This window comes from Pan troglodytes, chromosome 3, assembly GCF_028858775.2.
Source record: "Pan troglodytes isolate AG18354 chromosome 3, NHGRI_mPanTro3-v2.0_pri, whole genome shotgun sequence".
In the NCBI taxonomy this organism is placed as follows: domain Eukaryota; kingdom Metazoa; phylum Chordata; class Mammalia; order Primates; family Hominidae; genus Pan; species Pan troglodytes.
In genome coordinates this window covers 41,765,117-41,780,981 of record NC_072401.2, presented here as the reverse complement: position 1 = coordinate 41,780,981, position 15,865 = coordinate 41,765,117, and the positions used below count along the sequence as shown (strand labels likewise).

Here is a 15,865-nt window from a genome sequence, read left to right as displayed (position 1 = left end):
GAGTTCAGCTTCCTTAGCCTGATATTCAAGAAAGGACTCACAATCCTTTTTTTTGTGTGTGTGTGTGTGTGACAGAGTCTCATTCTGTCACCAGGCTGGAGTGCAGTGGCACAATCTCAGCTTACTGCAACCTCCGCCCCCCAGGTTCACGCCATTCTCCTGCCTCAGCCTCCTGAGTAGCTGGGATTACAGGTGCATGCCACCACGCCCAGCTAATTTTTGTATTTTTAGTAGAGATGGGGTTTCACCATGTTGGCCAGGATGGTCTTGATCTCTTGACCTCGTGATCGGCCGCCTCTGCCTCCCAAAGTGCTGGCATTACAGGCATGAGCCACCACGCCTGGCCCACAATCCATCTTTAACTCATCTTTCCAGCCTTGGCTCCTACTCTCTCCTTGCCCAAACCCAAACTGAACTATGTGCTGTTTCCTGCACATATGTGATTAGTATTATTCCACCCCTATTCGATTACTAGGTACCTCTCAAGATCTGTTCAAACTTTGATTTAATTTCAACATATTTATTTGGTTTTTTTACAAGTCACTCATTTTAATCATTTTGTAGTAGCAAATAAATTGGAAGCAAGATTAATGTGCAAAAGAAGGAGATTGGCTTGTTACAAGTTCTTCCTTTCACCGAGTGAGATACTATGCATCCATTTTTAAAAAAATTTTGTGGGTACATAGCAGGTGTATGAGGTACATGAGATGTTTTGATACAAGCATATGATGCATAATAATTACACCAGGGTAAATGGGGTCCATCATCTCAAGCATTTATCCTTTGTGTTACAAACAATCCAATTATACTGTTTTAGTTATCTTATCAACATACTTATTAATTGCCTCCTATTTTCAAAATATCTTTCTCTTTCTTGCCCTTCCCTGAGGTTTCCCATTTCGTAGTTCCTCATCTATTTATCCATTATTTGCCTTATAGTCTAGTTATGTTCTTATTTTAATACCTTTACTAAATAACAAAGTCTTTGAAGGCAAAGACGCTATTTCAAGGATTTTTTAAAAATCTCCAGTCAGATGATTTGCAAATGTTTTCTGAATGGATTTGTATAACTGTTCACAAATGCAGCATCATGTGATTTCTTAAAAGAAATGAAAGTCAAAGGCCATGGCTTTGTCCAAAGTCTACCTTCACCCTCGTTAGGGATGTGGCCTCCAGAGCCAAACTGCACACTGCCTACGTTCTAACTCAGCCCCAGCACTGAGTGACTCTATGATTTGGGCTAAGCTACTTAGCCTCCCTGGGCCACTGTTTTTTCACTTATAAAATAAAAATAATAAAACTACTTGCTTCAGTACTATTGGGAGGATTAAATGAGCAATTTATTTAAAGTACTTACAACAGTGCCTAGGACAGAAAAAATGCTCAAAAAATGTTAGTTCTTATTAATATCACATCACCTCTCAAGCCAATGGTATAATGGACCCAGTTAAAATCCACATAATTTCCCTACGTTATATAAAAATATCAATCCATAATTCTCCTCAAGTTCTCTTTCTATAGGCCTCCAGAAAATAAACTGTCCATACCTATTCAACAAGATAATCAAATTTATTATAAGCAGAATAATGTCAGTAAGACCGTGAAAGCAAGATGAAATTAATTGCCAATTGAGAAATTAAGGTATATATTTCAGAAAACTTGTCTAAATTGAGAGCTATGTATCTAATAAACTCAAGAGATTTGTTACATCTACTGTAGAGAGCACACGTGCATTTTCTCTGTATCTAACCAAAGTATAAATTCTGAATTTTCAGGTTTGATATGCCAGGTTCCAAGTAGAATTTCCCTTTGTGCCCTCAAGCTCTGATGGTCTTAGCCTCTGTGACAGAGACTGCTGCTCTTACATAGGAAGAGAATATTGTCTTCGCGCCTTGAAACTCAGCCCCCATACTGTGAGGGAGCCCGGGCCACATGGAGAGGCCACATGTAGGTATGGTGGTTGACAGTCTCGCTAAAGTCTCAGCTGACCTGTAGCATCGACCACCAGACATGTGAGCAAACAAGCTTCAGATGATTCCAGCCCCAAACCTCTGAGCTGACCCAGCTGACAGTGAGTGGAACAGAGACAAGCTAGCCCTGCAGAACTCTGACCAAATTGCAGGTCTGTGAGTGAAACAAATGCTGTCATTGTTTTCAGCCACTATGTTTTGCCATTGAAAGTAATGCTAAAAAGTGCAATTATTTTGCACCAACCTAATAACTAGAGCAGATGGTTTGTTATAAAGCAGCAGCCCATTGATAAAGGCAGCATCTCCTCCCTCCCTCTGCCTTAGCGTCTCTGTCAAAACTGCAACACTGGTCAAAGAAGATGGTCAAGGGCATACAGTATTGTTTTAAATCTAGATGAGTCTGATAAAAAAGCAATTTTGTCTAATTAGTTGCTTAAGACAAGGCATATTACTTGGTGTACCCAGGGAATTTGCAATTGCTCTTTTGGGCATGAAAACATCACACACACACACACACGCACATGCACACACCCAAAACAATCAAACATAATAAGAAAAATGAGAAAATTTGCATCAAAGATGCAAATAAAACTATCCAGGGTAAGGCCAAAAACAAAAATTGACATAAACCTAAAATTTAAGCTGTGTGAGAAATATAAACCTAGCCATGTTTCTGGAAAATGGCCATTAAAGCTCATACAGCTATGGAGTCATAAGTTTTACAACCTCAATAGGCCAAATCGTCTCACTGACAAACTCACTATTGCCATCAAAGATACTGATCTAGCTGTTTCACTGGTATTACAAGAACTCATGCAGGCAAAAACAAACAAAACAAACAAACAAAAAGTGTGTCTCACATCCAGGAGTTAAATAAAATTGGAAATAAAAGAATGTTGAAATGCAAATTCACTAACCAGGTAAATAATTTTACTAGTTATTTTAAAGGAACAAGAGATTTCTTATGTGTTAGTATCAAGCCAGAAGGTACCACCATTGGATATCTTGTCTGAGGTCGAAGAGTCTTTCTTTAACAACAGGTTAATGTAACTACCATGATTAACAAGACTCTTGACATTACAGACTAACTACAGCAGTAACAATTTAGGATTTGAATAAGTCACCAAACTCAAAACATTAAATTAACTTGTGTGCTGAGTCGAAGCAACTAAATGCAGAGGTCCTCATCAGCATGTTTGCCGTACAGCTGTTTTATTTGGGTTTTTTTGTTTTTTGAGTCATTTTAGGCAGCGTATGAAATAACTCTAGCAAACAACTCAATAAATGATGCCAACCACCTGGAAATAGCTGAGCGTTTAAGCCACATTCTTAGAAGCTGATTAGAAAGAAACAATGAAAGAGCATCTGCAGCTGACCTTGCACCCAGCAGGATGAAAGCAGCGTCCTCTTCAAATACCCATTCTGACTTGTAAAAACCAAGCTGAGCAGTGTTTCTCCCCACTCCATACAATCCAGCCCCACCCTCTCTGCCCCTGGACTGTTTCCAAACTAATCACTCCTGGCTCACCCCTCTCCTTTTAGAGTTAAGGGTAACACACCCAGATGTGGTCAACCAGAATTTGCTCACAATATTGTTTGATACATTAAATAACAAATCATCCTTTTATCTAAAGCCATACTTTTAAACACTATAATTGATAGCAGCCTCCCTTTCTTCATTTCAGAATGATCTGCTATTGTTTTCCTTTTAATCTGGAAAAGTTGCATTCTAGAGAATCAACGACACATAAATATTTATAATACTCAAACCCATAGAGAAATACAGTACATTTTATGACTGTATCTATGGTATTCATGTCAATAACCCCAACTAATCAGTCAAAGAAGCATGTTTTCATGAAATTTGACCACACACACACACGTACGCACACAAGCACAGCTATAAAACTCTCAGGTATACATTTTCTGTGCCATCAAAGCATTTAATGCAGAATCAGAGAAGGTCAGGATTTCGATCTCTCATCTTCTCACCACTGAGCATTGGATTGCCCTTAAACCATACCTACCATGCATTGAAAACAGCCTAATAATCAGATCAGATTCACAAGTGCTTTCTAGAAAATAGCTTGCTGTGAATGTTGACGTGCCCTGCATAGCTTGCGTCTCTGCTTTATCTTTTAGCAATAGCTGTGAAATGTGCACTGCCACTAGATACACTACTTGTGACACATACTCAGGGGACTGTTTGAATGCTACAGATTTCTCCCAGAGCTTGGGGAAACACACCAGGAGGGGTGCGGCATCCTCCAGCACAGAACGAACAGCTGGCCCCACCTACTCTCAAATATGCAGTAGTTTAGCTCCCAGATGCACATTCTCTCTCTCTCTCCCTCTCTCTCTCTCTCTCTCTCTCCCTCTCTCTCTCTCTCTCTCCCCCCCATCATCCACCCATTTGAAAAACAATCCATTTTTATTAATTTCCATTAGCAAACATAAAATTTTTTTCAGAGTGCAAGTGGAAGTCTTTAAACAATTTCTTTACCAACTAATGAAACAGAAATCATTTTAGTTTAATAAAACAGTGATCAAAGAGAATCACTTGGCTGTTTAATTTACCCATTCCCTTATTTACCAGATTTTATCCCAGTCCTGGAAGAGATTTACATTGTAGCAGTGGATAAAAACATTACATGTGCATGTAACTGCTAATGATGGTGAGGGTCATGAAGGGAGCATGAAGGCAGTTACGGGAGAGAATGTGGTGAGGGTGGGGGGCATTGAAAGAGAATAACAGGGCACAGGGAGATTGATTGACATGAAGTAGGAGGGGAGGACCAGATAGGCTTCTCCAAAGCAGTGATATTTAAACTTAGATAGGAAGGATGACTTGGTGTTGACCAGAGTAAGAGTGTTGGAGGAGGCGGGGCAAGGAGAGAAGGGTAGAAGAGGGGAGGCAGATGGAAGATGAACAGAAGGGTGGAAAAAGAAAGACTGTTCCCTTCAGAGAAATGAGATAAATAGAGGCACTCAGGCTGGAGATTCATCCTAAGAAACAAGCTTTAGATAACAAATAAGTGAGTGACATGAGAGAGTATTAATACCTTTAATGTAGGAAGAGGTTATACAAGCAAGACAAATATCCCAAAAGAGAAAAGAGCAAAGGATATAAACAGAAATCTCACAAAATAAATACATACATGCAGTTGACCCTTGAATAACACAGGTTTGAACTTCACGAGTCCAGCTACATGTCAATTTTCTTCCGCCTCTGCCATCCCTGAAACAACAAGACCAACTCCTCCTCTTCCTCCTCAGCCTGCTGAAAGTGAAGGCAATGAGGATAAAGACTTTATGATGATCCACTTCCACTTAATGGATAGTAAATATATTTCCTCTTCCTTATGATTTTCTAAAGAACATTTTCTTTTCTTTAGCTTACTTTATTGTAAGAATATAGTATATACTACACATAACATACAAAATATATGTTAAATGACTATGTTATCAGTAAGGCTTCCGGTCAATAGTGGGCTATTAGCAGTTAAGTTTGAGCAGAGTCAACAGTTATACACAGATTTTTGACTAGGTGGGGTTCAGTGCCCATAACCCCTGCATTGTTCAAGGGCCAACTGTATATGTGTGTGTGTATCTATATATACGGTATCTCATAATTACCATTTTTTCCCTAACCCACTGACAAAGATGAAGAGGTTGGACAATCCCAGCACTGGGGCAGGTGTGGGGTGAAAAGTCCTCTTGTTTGCTGCAGTCCTTCTAGAGCACCACCTGGCCACCGATAAACAACCTACATATCCTTTGTGTCAGCAACAGCACTGAGTATCATCAAGTAAGAAGGGTGTGAATGATTTCCCAGAACACAGCAGGCACTGAAGTATTCACTCAAATATTTATCAAGCACCTAAAACATACATGGCACCGGTACCATGGGTGCTGCAAAGATGAGGAAGATCTTCTCCACCCTCGAGAACCAGCTAATCTATTGAGGGCAACAGAAAAGTACACATTTAGATATAAGACATGGTGAACATTAAAAAGGCACAAAAACTGCTATTAACAACAGAGGACCCCAAAAAAGGAAGAGCCATCTGATTTTGAGGGATTGAGGAAGGCTTTGCAGAAGATTTGGCATGTGAAACTGGCCTTGCGGTGCAGAAGAAGGAAGGAGGTGTTGGATTTCAGGAACTCCTGAGAGTGGAATGGTAAACAAACAGGCACCATCCCTGCCTCTTAGAGTCTACAGACTGGCAAGGGCATTAAACAAGTATGATGAGAAGACAAAGTTCAGGGAGCTAGGAGAATATCATAAAGGCAATTATCAAAAAATACAACAAAGCCCAGTGTTGATGAGGATGCAGGGAACTGAAACTCAAATATAGCACTGGTAGAAGGATAAGTTGGCATAATCACTTTGAAAAGCGACTGACTACCTCTCACACAGGGACTTGTACATCCAGAGACAATGAAGTGCTCTAGGGGCCATTGGCAGGGAAAATATTCTAGGTATCCGTGATGAAGAAATCCATGTACCAAACAGCTATAATGAAGGCTTATGAAAGGAAATAAGGCCAAGTCTTCAAATGAGGGCTGGAAACAGTTAAAAACATGAAGCTCAGCTTTATCTGATAACTTTACATAAATAAAATAAGGAAGGAACTTCAAAAGGGAGAGAAGATGTGGCTGGGCATGGTTGCCATAGTAGCAAAAACATGCTTTTGCCTTTTTGTCAGTTCTTTCAATATTATACTGGAGGGCAGTGGGGAGAGGCTCTACAGACTAGAGCTGGAGCCTAGGGGAAGAGCCAAGCGGGGACTAAGTTGTTTGATCCTGAGAAGAAAAGAAGAAAGAGTTTATCCAGAAAGTGTGCCTAGGGCTTATGAGGAGGCAAAGTGGTGAATGAAGCCTCCCCTGAGAAACAAGTCCAACTGGCAGAGGCTTCCCAGCATGGAGACATCTGGAAAAAAGGTAAGAGGATGGTGCAGGTGGGAGCTTAGCTAAAGGGATGAAATTTTGTGCAGAATAAAAAAGACGAAAGGAAAGGAAAGAATGCAATAATTGAACATACAGTGCTACCCCGAAGGGAGAGGTTTTAACTGAGAACTAAAGTAACAAATATCAAGGCAAGTGTTTGAAACCAGGAACTGCAAATCTGTGAATTGCAAAGGTTTCCCATTCTTTCAAATTTAAAATGTTTCTGCTTTCAGCTGTAGGATTTGAGATGAAAGACGCAATGTTGAGTGTTTGCACAATAGGCCAATCCTCAAATATTCCTGAACCAGCACTCCATGGGGGAGAAGGGAGAGAGGAGAGGTCCCGGGGGAGGGAAAGACTCTCAAGAGTTGGAAATGCAACAGAATATAGCAGGACGGGGGATCTGTGAGCCTTCTTTCAACCATAAAAATAAAAGTGTTTTAAAATAATTACCCTTTCGGGCCGGGCACGGTGGCTCATGCCTGTAATCCCAGCACTTTGGGAGGCCGAGGCGGGCAGATTACCTGAGGTCAGGAGTTTGAGATCAGCCTGACCAACATGGAGAAAACCTGTCTCTACTAAAAATACAAAAAAAAAAAAAAATTAGCCAGGCGTGGTGGCACATCCCTGTAATCTCAGCTACTCGGGAGGCTGAGGCAGGAGAATAGCTTGAACCCGGGAGGCGGAGGTTGCGGTGAGCCAAGATCGTGCCATTGCACTCCAGCCTGGGCACCAAGAGTGAAACTCCACCTCAAAAAATAAATAAATAAAAATAAAATAATTACCCTTTTAGGGTGTTTCTTATTTTTTCCATGTAATGTAAATTTTCAATCATCTGTATTTCTAAAGACTAAAGAAGGAAAAGGAGATCTTGGTGGTAATGAGTTTATTTTATGCAGTCTTTTCTCATAATAGTATTTCAGCTTCTACACTTCCTCTATGATGACCCATATACACAAAGGGAATTATCAAATTGAGAACTCAATCTGTCCTGATAAAGGACAATCTTAGACAAATTCAAGTATGTAAGTACCCAAACTGTACAGCAACATCCCCTACAACTTTTTTTTTTTTTTTTTTTTTTGAGAGAGAGAGAGTCTTACTCTATGGCCCAGGTTAGAGTGAAGTGGTGTGATCTCAGCTCACTGCAACCTCTGCCTACCGGGTTCAAACAATTCTCCTGCCTCAGCCTCCTGAGTAGCTGGGACTACAGGTGCTCGCCACCATGCCCAGCTAATTTTTGTATTTTCAGTAGAGACGGGATTTCACCACATTGACCAGGCGAACTCCTGACCTCAAGTGATCCGCCCGCCTCAGCCTCCCAAAGTGCTGGGATTACAGGTGTGAGCCACCACACCTGGCCATCATCCCCTACAACTTTTACGTTGCAAAATTAAATGTTCTTTAACTTTGATTCCCTCTACTCATGCAGCAAATTTACTCCACAGACACTCATGGAGTGCCAACTACATGCCAGTCACCCCATTCCATTCTCTTACTTCCCTAATGTGATTTACCCATATTCTTCCTGGTCTGATCCCATTTTACAAATATTCTAACTTTCTAAGGCCCCAAACACAATAAATCTATAAAATTGACTGGATGAAATAAATATAAATAAATCTTAAATAAAAAGAGAAATATATCTTGTTCCTAACTAGGAAGATTTGACATTATAAGTGTATCAAATCTCCCTAATAATATATAACTTTAATTTTGTGTCAATCAAATGTTATGGACTGAATTGTGCGCCACTCTGCAAACTCATATGAAGTCGTAACCCCCAGTACCTTCAGAATGTGACCTTATCTGGAAATGGGGTCATTACAGATGTAATTTGTTAAGCTACAATGAGGTCACACTGGAATAAGGTGGGCCTCTAATCCAATGTGACTGGTGCCATCATAAAGGGGGAATCTGGGTACACAGGCAGGCATATGGGGAGAATGTCAGGTGAACCTGAAGAAGGCCAAGAAGCCTGGCACAGATCCTTCCCCACAGCCCTCAGAAGACATCAACCCTGCCAACACTCTGCTTTTGGACTTCCAGCCTCCAGAACTGCTGAGATGATAAATCCTGTTGTTCCAGCCACCCACTTGGTGGTAGTTTGTTACAGCAGCTCTAGCAAACTCATATGATTAGTGCCCAATCAATAAGCTTTAATGTTTGGAGATCTGAGGTTCAAGTTACTTCACAATCTGGTCTCAATCCATTTTTCTGGATTTTTTTAACTATGACCAAAAAGTGGCATCGACATTCTAGGAATCTATCCCTAGGAAGACATGCGGGAAAGTGCAAAGATTCATGTATAAGGGAGAATATACTTATCAACACTGCTGTAATAAGAAAGTAAGAGAGAGAGAAGGTGGGGGAGAAAATGTAAGCAAGGTACAAGTCCAATCCCTGGGGCCTAAAATGGGAAACAAACAAATAAATATATTGTTACAATAAACAGGTATAGCTGTTAAGGGGAAAAGGAGGTAGGCCCATCTAGCTGGGCTTCAGAGAGTAAGGAAAACTAGCAGAAGAGGTAAACCTGGGCATATGCTGTGTGAATTAGACCAAGTTCGCCAGAAAGACGGGGACAGGGAGAACATTCCACGTAGAGGGAAAGTCAAGATAGTGGGGTGTCATCGGGAGAGAAAAGCCAGCATCTGGGAGCACTGCCTGGAGTTCTGCAAGGCCAGAGAGCAAGGAGTGGGTTGGAAGGGTGTCAGGGGATGAGAGAGAGAGGTCCAGGGGTCAGCTGAGCCCAGACCAAACTGGGCCTGTATACGCTAATTGAAGGCCATCAAAATGGGAGGGAGGCCCACAGAGGCTGAGTCACAGGGGCGTGTGGAGAAAACACCAGCTTTTTTTTTTTACTAAGTGCTGAACTCTGTGTGTGTTTGATAATGTAATACTGTATCAGTACAGTGGCATACATCATTTACAAATGTTTTATTTTCTTTTTTTAAAGCCTGAAATAGAAGTCAACAAATGTATTTCCATCTACGTAAATTGGGGGTACATGCTCAAAAGCTTTTTTACTGAATATTTAATAAATAAAGAAAGTTTGGAGACCACCGTATCAGCCTACAGATGCCAAAGTTCATCTTTTCTCTCGAGGCGTCCGCTGAGGCTACAGCCTCAGCCCAAGAAAGGAAAGGTTGGGAAATGATAACTAAAGGGTACAAGGTCTCCTTTCGAAGTCATAAAAATAATCCAAAATTGATATGGGTGATGCTTGCACAGCTCTGTGAATATACTGAAAAGCATGATTTGCATATTTTAAATTGATAAAATGTGTGGTATATGAATTATTTCTCAATAAAACTGTTACCAAAAAAACTTAAAAAAAAAAATTAATGAATTGTGCTTCCTTACACACTGACATACTGCTTCTGATTCTTGGGTCAGTGCAGGCCAAGGAGAGAGCACTGTGATAAATATCTGTGAGGAAACAGACAACCCCAGGCCCTGAACCTGCAGGTATAATGTAACTGCAGAATCAGAGACTCAAAAGCTGTGGTTGAGTCTTCGAGCCTTCTCAATCAGACATCACCCTAGCCTCAACCAGTCAGCCAGACCTCTACAATTTGGGGTGGGATTTTGCTGGTCCCACCAACCTAAAGCGAACCTAAAGCTGAAGCTCTAGGAGAAATACAGGAAAGTTACCTCCTACATCATGACTGCAGACACCTCTGTGTAGACACACAAGAGAGAGCAATAATGCAAAAGCTCCCAAAAGCTCCTACAATCTACTCTGCATTTTCTACTCCATTTCATTTTTTTAAAGTGTTACTCCGCATGGTGGCTCACTCCTATAATCCCAGCACTTTGGGAGGCCAAGGCAGGCAGATCACCTGAGGTCAGGAGTTTGAGACCAGCCTGGCCAACATGGCAAAACCATGTTTCTACTAAAAACACAAAAATTAGCCAGGCGTGGTGGTGCACGCCTGTAATCCCAGCTACTAGGCATGCTGATGCAGAAGAATCGCTTGAACCCGGGAGGCAGAGGTTGCAGTCAGCGGAAATCGCGCCACTGCACTCCAGACTGGGAGACAGAGGGAGACCCTGTCTCAAAAACGAAAAAAAAATGCTACTCCCAACCCACTAGCTTGATTTCATTACCCTCGTGAAGGTCACATCCAGCAGTGTGAAAATCACTGTTCTAGAGGTAAGTTGGTAAGACAGACAGACATTTGTCTCAATATGCTCGTCTCCATGGTCCCGCATTTTCAGGATCCAGAATTAATCTACTCAACAAGAATTTTCCTTCAGTTTAATAAAAGATGTGACGATTAACATATGTTCTGTATTATGAAAAACAGATTTTTAAGAGCAGATGTGCAATTCCCAGCTCCATTACTTTATTAAAAAAGAATATTTGGTTTTCCTTGAAGATTCCATGAATCACAGTCATCTAGTTTGGATTGACATCACTGCATTAATAATAAAAACAGCATTTTGCTGCCCAAGGTTTGTCTTCTTTCCAGATATAGACAAGAACAGTGATCCTGTTAAAGAAGCAGATATCAGTATTTAACCCAACTTACCAAAAGTCCTTGTCTTTTCTCAAAACACTCGCTCCTCTTGAAATGCAATGAATAAATTTATTTGTTGTTGGGTTTTGGGAGCGCTGTTTGTTTGTTGTTGAGACAGGGTCTCGCTCTATCACTCAGGCTGGAGTGGTACAGTTAGTGGCCATCTCAGCTCACTGCAGCCTCAAGCTCCTAGGCTCAGGTGATTTTCCCACGTCAGCCTCCTGAGTAACTAGAACTACAGGCACATGCCACCATGCCCAGCTAATTTTTTATATTTTTAGTAGAGACAGGGTTTCACCATGTTGCCCGGGCTGGTATCAAACTCCTGGGCTCAAGTGATCTGCCTGCCTCAGCCTCCCAAAGTGCAGGAGTTACAGACAGGCATGAGCCACCACACCTGGCCCATTGAAGAAATTTAACCTTCAAATTTGTCTCTAATGTCTCCACGACACTGATCTATACCAGAATCTTTAACTCAGAATCACACACATACACATCCTTAAGTCATTCTTCCTTTTCCTTTCATGATAATTCAAATTTCTGAGGCCACTTGCCACTTTTAAAGAAACTTTGAAAGATCATGAAAAATATTAAGGACTTTTATCATTTATCTTTATATAAAGTGTTACCAATTGGATTTATATACAGGCTTTTCCTAGTTTAATTGTAAACACATGGTTTATTTCTTTAAATTCCTCCTACTTGCCTAAGCGTTCATGTAGTTGTCTTCCAACACTTACTCAGCACATCTATCCATTTGTTCACCATTCCAGAAAGGTTAGAGGATATGTGGCACATTCACTCATTAGCTAGTATAAAATAAAGCAATCAGCATTCAAAGCTCACTTCATTCCAGCTATTCCCATCTGTCCTGTGAACACTGACTTCTAAAAGTTATGGTTCCATTAACTACGTATATTTGTGAATCTCTGAGAATGTCTTTCCCTTCCCTAATGGTTAGAAATCTAGTCTTTGATCTATTTTAACAAACACTTTTGTCGGACACTAATAGACTCAGAGGTTTCAAAACTGCAACAGGACTAGGAAGGTGAGTCTAAATCTCCTATACCCTGCTGCATTGCCCCTTACTCCCCTCCCCTCATCATGCCACCCAAATCTCACAGGCCCCATCTGTGCTTCAAAAACCAACGACTAGCAGAATAGAGATTTTTCTCCCCACGATGTTCCAATTGAACCTGCAGTTGACAATCATTCTCCTCATCTTCAGTTTTGAAAATAGACTGACAGCAACCCTCAAACCCTTTGACAAGAAGAACCTATTTTAACAAAATTACCCAATGTACTGAGGCTTCAGACCGTAATCCTTTAGGGAAACTTCATTCTGTTATATTTGAGCTTTTAGTTCTTTCCACAATTTCAATTCTCTAGGAACTCATTCACAGAGGAAAATAAAACCCACTTTAAGTTGATATATATTTATCTCAGCCACAAAGAGCCAAAGTCCTCCAAAGAGCATTTGTTTCACTGAACCATTCTGGGAATGCATCCTGGAAGAGAAAGGTACTGCCAAGACCAACAGATAATAAAGCAAGATAGAAAGGTCAGTAGCTACCCTCATCTCCAGAATGCAAAGAAACTCTAATCTCAGGCCATCAGTGCAAAATTCATTTCCATTTTTAGGCTAAATAAATTCCATTTGAAAGTATCGTGGAAAGATACAGGTCACTGGATAAACAGATAAGGAAACCTTCACATACTTCTATGCTTTTCTTGAATACCTAATTGGAGGAACTAATTGTAACAATCCATTTTAGTGTTTTTCTTGAAAATATTAGCAGTGCTTCAATTGCAATTTTCATTGCCAAAAAATTTGAGGACAATTCCACAGGTGCCTATGATCCTTCCTGCTTTATGTTTACATTACAGGGGTTCGTCTCAGAAGATGGCAATGGCTTTCTGCCTAAGTAAAGCTTGGGAACATAGAATGGTAAAAGTCCACCTTTCATGGACAATCAATCAACTGCTGCCAATCAGAGGCTTGAGATATAAATAGGCTTCCTAAAAGTTTAATAAAGAATGGGGGCCATGCGCTGTGGCTCACGCCTGTAATCCCAGCACTTTGGGAGGCTGAGGCGGGTGGATCACGAGGTCAGGAGATCAAGACCATCCTGGCCAACATGGTGAAACCCTGTTTCTACTAAAAATATAAAAATTAGCCAGGCGTGGCGGTGTGCACCTGTAGTTCCAGCTACTTGGGAGGCTGAGGCAGGAGAATTGCTTGAACCTCGGAGGTGGAGGTTGCAGTGAGCCGAGATTGCGCCACTGCACTCCAGCCTGGGTGTCTCAAAAAAAAAAAAAAAAAAAAAAGAATGGGAAAATGTTGAATATTCTCTTCATGTGCCTACAAAAGCACACAGTGGTTATTAAGCAAGATGCTGAGCTAGAAGAAGTTGGTGACTTTGTCAGTAAATAACTCAGCTCTTTAACCTCAGTCTGGTAGCCTGGCCATCACATCAGACTGTGGATGGTCAGATTTCCGCAAAATATTGCCCATAAGCAGATTTCTTTCATGGGGACTATATCCTTAACCACTAGAGAAGAGATTATCCTAAGAGCTATTCAAATCCCCAATGTTGAGCAAGACTGAAAATCCCATTGCTGTGATGACCAACTTAGGTTGCCCCTCTTTAGGGCTGATGGAACCTCATGTTGTTGTACTTGGCAAGGGCTTATGCTTGTATTGGCACTTTTGTTCTCACAGTTATTTGGGAAGGGAAAGACCACTGTGATATGTTGACCACCCTAATGAGAGGTAGAGATTCCCAGACAAAGATGCCATTGTGTTGGCCAATGAAGAGACACCACAGGCACGGCCTGACGCCAACCAAATAGTTCAAGGTCCACTGACCTACCCTTAAGGTCAAACTCATATATTAATATAGATTTTCCTCAACATTCTGTAATTGTATTTCAGTCTTACCTTCTCAATGAAACATTAATAAACTTATGCTATGCCCTGCACTCTATATGTATGTGTATGTGTGTGTGTGTATACATATATATATATACACACTCACACACATACACATACATATATTTCAGTCATATGTAATATGACTGAAAAGTCACCAAAAAGCTGTTTAGGAGTAGCAAAAACAGAATTTTTATACAAAGAATACCTGCCAGAACATAAACTCAAACCAAATGAGTCTCTACATTTTTAGAACTATTCAGACTCACAGAAATTGGAAGCACTCTTCAATCTCTGAGCCATCTCTTGCACACATTTCAGCTATCTTCAGTCCCACGGACAATACCTATCCAGATAGGAATATCTGCACTGTCCATGATTACAGAGTTTTCTCTGACAGATGTAGCCTCTTCTATGATTCAGTTTTATTTAAATCTAGCCAGCTTGCCTTTCCTTGAGTCTACGAGTTTTAAGTGAGCATATTCTTCAAGACATCAAGACAAAGTGAGCAATACAGACAGAAATTGCTGAGTTGCTTATATAAATAGTTCTCTAGCCCTGAGGGAAGGCAAACTCCCTCACATCCTTCACAGGCTGGAATCAGATGCTCAGCAGCACTTGTTCCATGGGCCTCTCTCATCCGAGCTGCTCCCTTGGTTAACTGAGAACATTCCATTTTATCTGGCAGAAGAGCTTTCCTTCACCAGGTGTATTTCTGGTGTTTACAGAAAAGAGTTTAGCCATTGCTTACAAATACTGTAAATTAACAAATCTTCGTTTCTCCTAGGAAATGGTACTTTTGGATCACATGTGAAGGTTTAAAAAAATACAGCTGCCCTGGCTTCCTGAAATCTGGAAAGCTTTACAGCATGAAAGAAGAATGGTTTCATTGGATAATAATCCATCTGCAATAAGAGCAAAGTCCATACTACTATTAAATGTGTTTATCCACTGATTCATCTGAATATTCCTTGATTTGCTTTAAGTACCATAATCAAATGTTGTTATTTAATTCAACAACGATTCAGGAAAAGCAATTTGGAATCTCACAGGTGGTCTGAATTCACTGTGTTGGTTACATTTGATGCACTTCCCAGAGCAGAAAGAAAAAAAACATCCAATATGATTTTTTTTTCTCTTTACCTTGGAGCATAAGACATGAAGCTTTTATGAGGGAAATCATTCCCCAAAAGTGAAACTGTTGCTTGCTAGCTTATGTTTCCATTTAAACAAATCTCTAACTAAACACACATGAAAAATGATAGGACCTTTCCTTTGATAAAAATCTAGCATCCAATATTGGCAGGCAAAGTTTAAGTCACTTCCTGAATTGCTAAACAAACAGCTACACAAAAGAATCACACAGTAGTACATTTGTATGTTTCCCTTTCATTTACTTAGCAATTCCTTTCTTCAAATTAAAAATCTTAGTTTTCCAGCAATTATTGTTTACCCTGGTTAAATGACTGATGTATAATAATGTAATT

At 40.5% G+C, this 15,865-nt stretch overlaps 1 protein-coding gene and 1 long non-coding RNA gene across 28 annotated transcripts in view; one reads left to right on the top strand and one right to left on the bottom strand.

The window, feature by feature from the left end:
- Window positions 1–15,865, bottom strand: part of LIMCH1 (LIM and calponin homology domains 1) — a 340,384-nt gene that overhangs the window by 241,661 nt on the left and 82,858 nt on the right. The window lies entirely within an intron of this gene.
- Window positions 5,634–15,333, top strand: LOC104006031 (uncharacterized). The gene is made up of 2 exons (XR_679574.3): window positions 5,634–6,914; window positions 15,166–15,333. It is a non-coding gene; the product is annotated as an uncharacterized LOC104006031 (long non-coding RNA).